General features: G+C 34.3%; 1 non-coding gene across 1 annotated transcript; it reads left to right on the top strand.

The window, feature by feature from the left end:
• The first annotated feature begins 2,105 nt into the window (after positions 1-2,105).
• Positions 2,106-2,212, top strand: LOC141709233 (small nucleolar RNA R71). Its single transcript, XR_012569821.1, has one exon. It is a non-coding gene; the product is annotated as a small nucleolar RNA R71 (small nucleolar RNA).
• The last annotated feature ends 6,826 nt before the right edge of the window (positions 2,213-9,038 follow it).

Here is a 9,038-nt window from a genome sequence, read left to right on the forward strand (position 1 = left end):
ATAAACGTAATATTTTATATCCGGTATGATCCAACGGGTACCAATATTCCGTAAATATAATAGCCTTTACCATATTTTATTTTGTACGGAAAATCATTTGCAGTCAGTTAAATATATATATTGTCAGAGAAAAATAGTATATTCATAATAGTTTCTGAAAATCAAACCCTAATTTCAAAGCGTTACCAAAGTCCGATTAGAAAGCTTGAGTAACCAAAATGAAGGTTTTGAAGAGTACTTTCAAATTCCAGGACTTTTTTTCTGGAGAAACAACTGGTATTTTTCTATATATTTTTTTAATTTTGAATTATTTTGAATTAAATTATGAATTTGTGTTTGAGATGTTGTTTGTATGATTTGATGCTTGCATGTTGTAGATCTTTTATTCTTGATCATTTTGGTATATTATATGACTGATTTGGAGTTCAATAACATGTTAAAATTGATGTTCGATTTTCGAAATTACGAATTAGGGTTTGTATGAACTATGAATATTTTCAATTGAATTTAGGCTTTTCTGCCTTAGGGTTTCAGTTGTTTTTGATGATTGCATCGTGTTCCTGGTAGAATTTGCAATCGATTCATGTATATAGGTTAATAATAGACGATTCCTGGATCGACCAAATCGAAGAAAATAAAACTCGCCGGCGAGAGCGAGTTTCTTGTTCATTTTCCGGCCAAATTTATGAATGATTATGTGTTATGATTGCATGTACAAATTCCAGATAGTTAGTAGTTTGGGGGTTCTCCAACGAAAGATCCTAACAAGCATATCCGAATGATCATTATGATTCAGCAATTATGATTTTAAATGTTCTGCTCTAATGCAGATGTCAGTTTTATATCAAAAAGACCCTATATATGTCATAATGATCTTGCTGAGCATTTCTTTCGCTCATACTTGCCTGTTTTCAAATTTAACCTCCAGTGAGGATTAGCTTGCGATAGTTAGCTGCGTAATTTGAGGAAGCAAAGAAGAAGCTTTTGGAAGGTGGTTGGTCCAGGGTTTGCGGACTAGTGTAAGTTTTATTGTGTAAAGTTATTTATATTAGATTATATTATAGTTGTATATTTTATTTGGGCCTAGTATACTTCATTTCGAAGTTATACTAGTGAGTTTAATTTTGAGATTGAGATTTATTGAAAAGATTGTTAAAAGAAAGTGGAAAATTAATTTGTGGAATTTGGATATCATGTTTCTAGAACTGTAATCTTAAAAGATCTTGGATTAGTTTGGGGTCTTTTATGCTAAATATCTTCCGCTGGCATTTGTTTATTGATTAAACAGGTTAATTTGGATTGAAGTTTCATAGTGACGACCAAATCCTCTGACCCCGGATTTGGGGGCGTTACACTTGACTTGCTCTTTAGCTTCCTTCCTGCCTGGCACTTCAGTATCGCTGGGAAGTGTGCCAGGTTGACGATTGAGCAAGGCATTGGCTATTTGCCCAATTTGATTTTCCAAGGTTTTGATAAAAATTGCCTGACTTTTGCACAACAGCTTTAGCTCCTCAAAATCAGCATTAGAAGGTGGAGCAGCACCTCCTTTTTGAGGATATGATTGCCTTTGAGCATATTGCTGAGGTTGCTGGAATCCAGGTGGATTGAACTGTATACTTACAGCTTGCTGATATGGTTGCTGAACATCATTCTGATTATTGCTCTAGTTGAAATTGGGATGATTTCTGTTATTAGGATGATAAGTAGCGGGCACTGGCTGCTGCGGTCGCTGAAAATTGTTCACATACTGAACAGATTCATTAACAAGAGAACACGAATCTGTAGCATGAGAGCCTGCACAAAGCTCACAGACCATAGCTATTTGATTGAATCCATAGCTGGCTAAAGAATCGACTTTCATAGACAGCGCCTTGAGCTGCGCTGCAATAGCTGTAGCTGCATCGACTTTCAAAATACCTGCTACCTTCCCAGGAATCATCCTTTGAGTTGGGTTTTGATACTCGTTTGCAGCCATAGTTTCAATGAGATTATAGGCCTCAGTATAGCTCTTGGCCCACAAGGCACCTCCAGAAGCTGCATCGAGCATGGGTCGAGATTGGACCCCCAAACCATTATAGAAACCAGTGATCACCATCCAGTCAGGCATACCATGATGTGGACACATTCTCAACATCTCCTTATAGCGCTCCCAAGCTTCGCACATAGTTTCTCCTGGTTGCTGCGCAAACTGAGTAAGAACACTTCTCATAGCTGCAGCTTTTACCATTGAATAGAACTTCACCAGAAACTTTTATGCAAGATCTTGCCAAGTAGTGATGGACTCATCCGGTAAAGAATGTAACCAGTCCTTAGCTTTGTCCCTCAGAGAGAATGGGAAAAGCCTCAGCTTGATAGCCTCATCAGTAACACCATTATATTTGAAAGTACTACAGATCTCGACAAAATTCCTGATATGCATGTTGGAATCTTCAGTCGCAGCACCTCCGAAAGAAACAGAATTATGCACCATCTGAATAGTGCCCGACTTGATTTCAAAATTATTGGCCTCAATAACCGGATGAATGATGCTTGACAGAATGTTATCAATTTTAGGCCGAGAAAAGTCCATAAGAGCTGGATCAGCTTGAACTATACGATCACCCATTGTTTCAAGTTCTTTCTTTTCCCTCTCTTTATCCGAATCTTCAAAAACTATCTTCTCCGGAAAATCAAGAGCTGTATCTGTCTCCTTAGCTTTATCCAGAGTCCTCTTGCGAGTGCGAGGACGTGTTTGCATAAACGCTCGGTAGAGTACCTGAAACAAAACCGAAAGCAGTAAGTAACAAATCTTAATCACTGAATCCTAACGACCAATGATGGCAAGTCCATAAACTAAACAAATTAACACCGAGTCCCGGCAGCGGTGCCAAAAACTTGTTAGGAACAAAGCATGCGCTAATAAATAACACAAGTATACATGTTCATAAGTAATATAGAATGATTTCTAGTTCGTTCCCACAGAGACTCTGATTAATTATATTTAATTAATATTTACTCACCAATGTATGGTTATTCTTCAATGTCAAGACAATAACAATTAAGGTTGATTAACTAGTATTAACTATGAGAATTAAACACTTGAATTAACAATATTAAACACACATGAGATCCTAACTTCTTTACTACTTCATTCAATAGTTATTGTTATTACCCTTAGCATGTAATGGTGATGATATTAATCGAACAACACGAAACTGATAAACGCCAACTTTCGTTGTGCGACTACCATTCTACCAAACATCCACAATTAAGATAGAAGTTGAATAGGCATCAATTATGTTGAGACCCTATATGTCTACAGAATTTGACAACATAACGATTTAAGCGTAAGTTATTCATTATGATTACATAGGGCAAGTATAATGGTTAGAGTTACCCACTAATCACGCATACAATAGATGAACCTATTCTAGCATGGCAAGTTCTAAATCTCAAGATTCACTGTCGCTTCACAAGAGATTAACAGGCTATCTTTTATGTTCGCGATGCACATAAGACGAAAAAGCACAACCTATGCTAGATATCATACAATCACCATATACCAAGGTATTAAACAATTAACTAAAGAAATCCTTAGTAAATCCGCTAAAATCCCATGATCATAATTAGCCCATAATAGAACTCATTGTCACCATGGGTTCATATGATAGCATGATAATAACACAACGATATAAACTAATAAAAATATTTAATAAATAACAGAGTACGTCACAAGAGTATCAAGGCTCAAAGAGTAAAGAAAACTAGCATCCACTGTTACAACGAATTAAAAGAATCACAAGATAAATGTATGCCTCCTCTTCTTCATTGTTGTGTGCAAAGACGGTCTTCTTGATCTCCTCTCCTTGTTGCTTCTTCAGAAAATGTCTCCCCAATAGGTTTATATAAGTGTCCACAAGAAACAGCGCCAACTGAAGCCCATTCATACTCGAATTATAAAATCCAGAATTTAATTTTCCGTGCCTAGGTGGCCTCCTGCATTCACCACGCGGGCGTCTGTTACCAGGCGGTCGCCTGCTCCTTCCAGGCGGGCGCCTGCAACACTTATGAAAAATTCATATTTTTTCTTCTGATTTTGCTGATTTCTTCACACAACTCCCCGAGACTAATTCCAAGCACATCCTTAGGCTTATTTTGATGAAATTCTCCTGTCTAAGCAAGTTATACCCTGAAATACAAAAACACTCGAAAACGCATTAAATACACAAAATACTCGAGTTCAAGACACCAATTCATGCCGTTATGAGACGATCTAAGTGGTATAAAATGCCACTTATCATATACGTGCAGGTATGACGCTAAAGACACAAGACTTAATAAGTAAGAATCTATCATAGTGCTTAATTTACGAAGGCATTTCAGCGGACTTTATGAAGTTATTATATGAATCAAATGGGATCTATTGATCAAACAAGATCGGAAGATGTATATAAGTAAAATGTGGATTTAGGATATGTTTGTGAAATTTTTTATTTTAAATACAGATGTGACAACGGGCATGCTTATGGTAAATTCTTTATGTGCTAAAGTATTAGTGGATTTGGGAGCAACTCGATCATTGTTTCTCGAGAATTTATTGATAAGTTGAATTGTTAAATAAGATTATGACTGAAGGATTAGAAAATCAAGAACGTGTATATGATAACCAAATGTGTAGTAATTGTGAGATTGAGGTTTCTGGAAATAAGTTTGTGTTGATTTGATACTAGAATTTGACACTATTTTAGGAACGGACTGGCTGTCGAAGTATGATGCTCAGATACACTGTCGTGATGAGAAGATAATTCTGAAGATGCCAGATGAGAATGTGATAATGTTTAGAGATCGAAGGCAAACAAAGAAGTTTTTAACGATGATTTAAATAGAAACATTATTAGGGCAAAGATGTGAGCATTATATTGATTATGTGATAAGTAGAAGTCAGGAGCCAGCAAAATTTGAAGATATTCTCGTAATCAATGATTTTTTAGACGGGTTCTCAGATAAGTTACCAGTACTTCCTTTAGGTCGAGAAATTAAATTTTTGATCGACTTTGCACCTGAAATGGAACCATTGCTCAAGGCCCCGTACAGAAGGGTGCAAATAAAATGAAAGAGTTAGCAAAGCAATTGCAAGAATTGTTAGAAGAAGAACTGATTAGACCTAATCTACCCCATGAGGTGCACCGGTATTATTTATTACTAAGAAAGATGGAAGCATGAGTTTACTTGTCGACTAGCGGAAGCTCAAAAAGTTTGCTATCAAGGACAAGTATTTGTTACCTCGATTTAAGGATTTGTTTGATCAGCTGGAAGAGGAAAAGTATTTTATAAGATGGATTTAAGATTTTGATATTATCAATTGAAGATTGAACCTGAGGATGTACCGAAGACAGCTTTCAGAACTAAGTACAATTTTTATGAAATTTTAGTAATGTCATTTGGATTGAACAATATGCCAACAACATTTAAACTTGATGAATAGAACCTTTAAGAAGTATCTGGATAAGTCGTATTTATGTTTATAGATGATATTTTGGTTTACTCGATGTCAACGGAGGACCATGCAAAGTATTTAATGATAATTTTGGGAATTCTGAGAAAGAATAAGTTGTATGCTAAGTTTTCAAAGTGTGGGTTTTGGTTGCATGAAATTTAATTCAAAGTGATGAAGGAACCAAAGTGGATCCAGGCAGGATTAAAGTTACTATGAATGGGGAAAGACCAAAAGTACTAACAAAAGTGAGAAGTTTTAGTATTGGCAGGATATTATCAAAAATTTGTTCAAGATTTCTCGAAGATCGCGACACCTTTGGCGAAGCTTACTAGGAAAAGTGAAAAGTTTAGATATTAAAGAAGAGATTAATCACGACACCTGTTTTATCACTTCGAGATGATCAAGGAGAGTTTGTAGTCTATAATGATACTTCTCATAAGGGAATAGGATGTGTGTTGATCTAGCACAATAAAGTTATTTCATATACATCTAGACAACCCAAACCTCATGAGCAGAAGTATCTTATTCAAAACTTGGAATTAGCAGTAATAGTATTCGCTTTGAAGATTTGGAAAACATTATATGTATGGAGATAGGTGTGAGATTTATATGGACCATAAGAGTTTGAAGTATGTATTCACGAGGAAAAGCAAATATAGTGGCAACGCGATAAGAAAAAAGGAGAAAGTGAACATAGTGACTGCACCAGAAGAATTATCTATAGAATTTTAGAAGTTAGAATTGGAAGTCAGAATTTATAATCCAAAAGAAGCAAGGATGTATAGTATGACCTTTTAGCCTGAGTTATTAAGAGAAGATAAAAATATGTCAGGAGGAGATAATGGATCAGGATGTTAACAGTTTAGTATGGGGAAATTCATGCACTCAGAAGAATGATCACCGTATTCTCAGATTTTCTTCCAGAACATGGATGCTACAAGTGACAATATTAAAGAATGAGATCCTACATGAAACTCACAATATTAAGTATTTAATTTATTTAAGAAATACGAAGATATACATAAATCTAGAGAAGAATATTTATAGCCAGAAATGAAAAGGAAATTTCAAAAATGGATTAGGAGGTGTTAGGCATATCAAAGAATTAAGTCGAAGTATCAGAGACCTAGTGGATTATTACAACCATTAGAGATGCAGAATGAAAATGGGAGCATATCGCTCTGGCTTTTATAGTCAGATTACCAAGAACAAAAGTGAACCACGATACCAATTGGGTTATGGTGGACAAGCTAGCTAAGTCAACTCATATTCTACATATTGATGGAAGATTTTCATTGGACAAGTTGGTTCACATGTAATTGAAGGAGATAGTAGTTCATCATGGAGTTCTTGTGTCTATGGTATTCGACCAAGATTCATGATTTAATTCAAGGTTCTAGAAAAGTTTTCAAGAATGTTAGAGGAGCTAAGTTGAATATGAGTGCAACTTATCATCCATCGACTAACAGCCAAAGCGAAAGAATGATTCAAAAAATTAAAGATACGTTATGTGTTTGCGCTATTATTTTTAAAAGAAATTGATATGAGCATCTGCCCTTAGTGGGATTTGCTTATAATAACAATTATCACATTAAGATTATTTAGAAAAAGGGCTAAGTGCAGCACAAAATCGTCAAAGGAAATATGTAGATCAAGCTAGAAAGAATACAGAGTTTGAAGAAGGAGATTTAATATTGTTAAAAGTGTCACCGTGAAAAAAAAGATCATCCACGATCAGAAAGAAAGGAAAGCTGAGTCTTAGACACGTTGGACCTTTTGAAATTTTGAAACGACTCGGTAATATAGCATACGAATTAGCGTTACCCCCGCATATGTAACGTATTCATAATGTTTTTCATGTGGCAATGTTTAAAAAGTCTAGAATTCTAATCATGCGATAGAATATGAGCCAATATAACTTCAGGCAGATTTGTCCCATGTTGAGAATCCAATAGGGATCACAGAAAAGAGAGAGAAAGTATTAAGAAAGAAAGTTATAAAGTTAGTAAGAGTATTGTGGAGAAACCCAAAAGTTAAAAAGTCAACCTGGGGTTTAGAAAGTGAGATGTGTGAAATAGTACCCTTAGTTATTGCTTAAGTGATTCTGGGGACAAAATCCTTTTAAGGGGGGAACGATGTAATATCCGGGATATATCGTGTAATTATTTTTATCAATAAATAAATATTCTGTGAATTATTTGTTAAGTTGTATATGTGTTTAGATATTTAAATATGATAAAATTTTAGTATTTTATTTTTATATGTCCAAAATAAAGTATAGATAATTTTCATATTTTTCTATTAATTTTTATGTTGTTATATGATTTTATAAAAGATTTATAGATTTAATAAAATATTTTTCTGAGTATTTATAAACTATTTTGTATAATCGGGAACCAACCGACTTCAACCGTTTTTACGTTTTTACAACCCGGAAGTCTCGGGAAAACTCATTCTTAACCTAATTGCAATATTCCGAGCATTTTCCATGTTTTGACTTTTTCGATTCAGAGTACGATTTTCCCCGTGCGGGTCACGACACGAAATTTTCGATACAATATTTGTTTTAGTATATTGATAAAACCCGTACTTTCGAGAAACAGGATCTTTTGATTAAATTATTATATTATCTTCTCGTAATATGTGTAACCAAAGTGCTGAGACCAAGTATGTATTTACAAAATCTATAGATTTGGATAATTATCCTAAAATCGGTACCGTTTTGGATCTGTTTTATCAAATAAACGTAATATTTTATATCCGGTATGATCCAACGGGGTACCAATATTCCGTAAATATAAATAGCCTTTACTGTATTTTATTTTTTACAAAAAATCATTTGCAGTCAGTTAAATATATAAATTTTCAGTGAAAAATAGTATATTCATAATAGTTTCTGAAAATCAAACCATAATTTCAAGGCGTTACCGAAGTCCGATTGGAAAGCTTGAGTAACCAAAACGAAGGTTTTAAAGAGTACTTTCAGATTCCAGGACTTGTTTTTCTACAGAAACAACTGGTATTTTTCTATATTTTTAATTAATTTCAAATTATTTTGAATTAAATTATGAATTTTTGTTTAAGATGTTATTTGTATGATTTGATGCTTTCATGTTATAAATCTTTTCTTCCTGATCATTTTGGTAGATTATATGACTGATTTAGAGTTCAATAACATGTAGAAATTGATGTTTGATTTTTGAAATTACGAATTAGGGTTTATATGAACTATGTATATTTTCAATTGAATTTGGGAATTTCTGTCCAGAGGATTATTAGTTGTTTTTTATGACTGCATCGTGTTCTTGGTAGAATTTGCAATCGATTCATGTATAGGTTAACAACAGTCGATTCTGTTGTGCATATGTTGTGTACTTGATGATTACATGAACAAAAGACTTAAGTATATTTTACTTAGTGAAATAATGTAGCACTCGACGGATAAGAATTATAGTCCCGACGGATAACTCATTATAGTCCTGACGGATGGTGACTTATTATCCATCGAGTGAGTAGCTTATGTAATAATGAGTCTGTAGCACATTTCTGCATACACCTTTGT

Source organism: Apium graveolens, chromosome 2, assembly GCF_009905375.1.
Source record: "Apium graveolens cultivar Ventura chromosome 2, ASM990537v1, whole genome shotgun sequence".
NCBI classification, from domain to species: Eukaryota; Viridiplantae; Streptophyta; class Magnoliopsida; order Apiales; family Apiaceae; genus Apium; species Apium graveolens.